At 46.3% G+C, this 3180-nt stretch overlaps 1 pseudogene; it reads left to right on the forward strand.

Moving 5' to 3' along the window:
• The first annotated feature begins 649 nt into the window (after positions 1-649).
• On the forward strand, positions 650-767 carry LOC124597066 (annotated as a pseudogene).
• Positions 768-3180: the final 2413 nt, after the last annotated feature.

The following is a 3180-nucleotide window of genomic DNA, read 5'->3' on the forward strand; positions in this document are numbered from 1 at the left end:
CGTAGGTGCCTGTGTATTTTTTTTTGTCCAAATGGTCAAATATGTACAGAAGATACCTACCCTATACTACATATATACATATAAACAACCTCATGGGAGCCCTTCTATAGCAGTACTTTGCATTTATTGTGGCTATTACTGATCACATCCCTGCAGGATGCCAAATTGGCGTTTCCAGTTCTTACTAGCATCACTCAAGCAGGAAAATTGCTTTCTACTGGAGTTTATGAACGAATGTCTCTTCCCCTATACCATTTATACATCTATATACAAATGATCTCTTCGTGCTGAACAGACGGTCCACTATTTAGCCAAATGTCCATAACTTTAAAGGTACTAGTTAAGTCCGGATTCTGTCTAGTCAATCATGGATTACTTACTGTCTGGTTAGCTGGTTCTTAGTCTCCTACCAATACTCACTACTGTGTGCAAGAGAGAGGAATATTGTGAATACTTAGTGTTGATAGATCTGTAATGATCCATACTTATCATATTCGAACAGCAAACATGACTTGTGGCCCTAAATACACATACAAACAAAACACACAAACAAAACAGATAAACACAAGAAAAAATTTGCAAGTAAGAAAGTATATGTTCCAAACAAAATCTCTTCTGCACATATTTATTTAAATCTCTATGCTGATACGGCAACGGCCTTTCCGCAGTGAATACACCGGTTCCCGTCAGATCACCGATGTTACGCGCTGTTGGGCGTGGCCGGCACTTGGATGGGTGACCGTCCGGACCGCCATGCGCTGTTGCCATTTTTCGGGGTGCACTCAGCCTCGTGATGCCAATTGAGGAGCTACTCCACCGAACAGTAGCAGTTACGGCCAAAGAAAACTATCATAACGACTGGGAGAGCGGTATGTTGACCCCACGCCGCTCCTATCCGCATCCTCAGCTGAGGATGTCACGGCGGTCGGATTGTCCGAGGGGCGACTTGTGACCTGAAGACGGGGTGCTTTATGCTGATATAATCCTTCAATCTTGTTGGAATCTGGTTAGGCTATGCAGTATTCTTATAATCCTGTATGGAAGATTGTATAGAAACTGCCATTTCTTGTTTTTCTTTTGCAGAATTGAGAGGTTGGGGTGAGTTCTCACCAGTATTTTCTCTGGCTCTGGTTAGGCTATGAGATAAAGACCCTATGCAGTATTCTTATAATCTTGTATGGAAGACTGTATAGAAACTGCCATTTCTTGTTTTTCTTTTGCAGAATTGAGGGGTTGGGGTGAGTTTTCAGTAGAATTTTCTCACCAACCAGAAAGTTCTGAACTCATTCCATTTTCTTTATCTTAATCGGACTTCTTTAGACGCGCAGAGGCTATTAGGGAAATGAGAGCTTGATGTGTTTTTTCTTCTCTTGATATGTCACACCCTGGCACGTGCGAGACAGAGTTTAAATACTGGTTCACCTCCTTAACTTGTAACAGGACTTCCACTTTTTGTTCAAAAGGGGCTATAAACTCGACCCATCTAGACTGTAGCTTCATGTTGGTAGGAAATGTACTTCCTAATGAAAATGTTGAACTCACTGAAAATCCTTCCAGTTGGGTTGCATTCGCAATAAAGTTTCGAAATTAAAATTAGCCTAATCTGTTGTTCTTGAAGAGAGGTTTTCCACGCTTTACATGTAAAATCCGGCGGTGAGGGCCGCCTCCGGGGAAGGAGTGAGGGTGGGTGGGTAGACGGGGGTGGAGGAAGGGGCTGTATGACTGTGGAGTCCATGGTTTCCCAAACCTCGTGATACAGTTCTCCCTCATCCCTCTGATTATCGGGGCTGCGGTAGCATCTTTTGTAACAAGGAGTCTAATATATTTAGAAAATAAATCATATACATATATGTGGTATTTAGCAAGACACCATGTGATGTGTAGAACTTCGTACATAGCGGTAAGGAGAAGTGGCCCACGGAGTGATGCGGTAACTGTCGTCCTAAGGAAGCTGGGTAGGAGCAGAAATGATTAACGGACAAGTGAACATAATTAACAGGAGATTTGCTTAACTTGTATTTGTTCAACAGAACGGAGACATTACAAATAATACAGTAAGAAACAGAGCCCAGCTATTACAACAGCAACAACGATGGTGACGGAGCTGCTACTAGGCGGCGTCTGCCTAGCTTCATGCAGCAATGTGACTCTGTGCGCAAGAGAGTCCAGCCGCTGCAGCGGGCCCTCCTAGATTACAGCGGCAGAGGGACTCAAGCTACCAAGCCGCTGGAGGCGTGGATGCACCAGATCCAGAGTGACTGCTATCAGCGCCTCATGAAAACATGATGTTCTCTTGCACGACGCCCGTGGGGTGCTATCGACATGTGATACCACGTCCCTCCCCGGCAAACCTCCTCACTGTTTCGTGTAGTGAAGGGGCAGGGCTGGATGCAAGTGGCAATGAGAAGATGAGAGCTGCAACAACTGGAGCTGATGCTAAGCTCTCACTCGTGCTTCGGCATACACCCGGAGCCATCCCAATAACACCAACCAAAAAACTGGGCAGAGGGCAGCACCCACATCCAGAGGCATAATACCAAATGACGATGGAGATATCTCGATGGCTGAAGAGGACAGCACATATAACAGCCGCCGAAAAGAAGTACTCATTCCCAGACGACCGTGGCTATAGAGATAGCAACGACTGACTGCCATCGATTCCGGGACCAGTGCCGACGGCGCTGGACCCGTGGGAACCAGACACAGCTAGGTCTGCTGCGTCCAAGCAGGTACGAAATCTGCAAGCACAAAGCCTGCGGTAGGATCACACAATTCACACGGACAAATTTCATTCTGGTGGCATCTCAACAGTCATTTCGGTCCCTGAAGAAGAGAAATAGAACGACCAGTACGTCATACAGTGGTGCCTCGCTCCAAGCACCTCCATCCACCACACAATCTGTAGAACATCGAATCCTTCCTGATCGTGACACTTTGACTGTGCGTAATGGGCGCCGCCCGCCATGGCGGGTATAGCAAATGAAGCAAGGTGCGGTGGCGCCGTCCATGTAACAACTCCGTCGGCGATGGTCTGTCACGTAGCTGGGAGCGTTAGGAAGACAAGTACAGCAACATACTGTGTGTGGGCGGCGCGAAATTTGTCCTAATGTTGATTAAATATTAGTACATAACGTTCCTCCTCGCCGTTGGACCTAGGGTGGAGCGGTTCACTCTTGATGT

The sequence above is a fragment of the Schistocerca americana genome, chromosome 2 (assembly GCF_021461395.2).
Source record: "Schistocerca americana isolate TAMUIC-IGC-003095 chromosome 2, iqSchAmer2.1, whole genome shotgun sequence".
Classification (NCBI taxonomy): domain Eukaryota; kingdom Metazoa; phylum Arthropoda; class Insecta; order Orthoptera; family Acrididae; genus Schistocerca; species Schistocerca americana.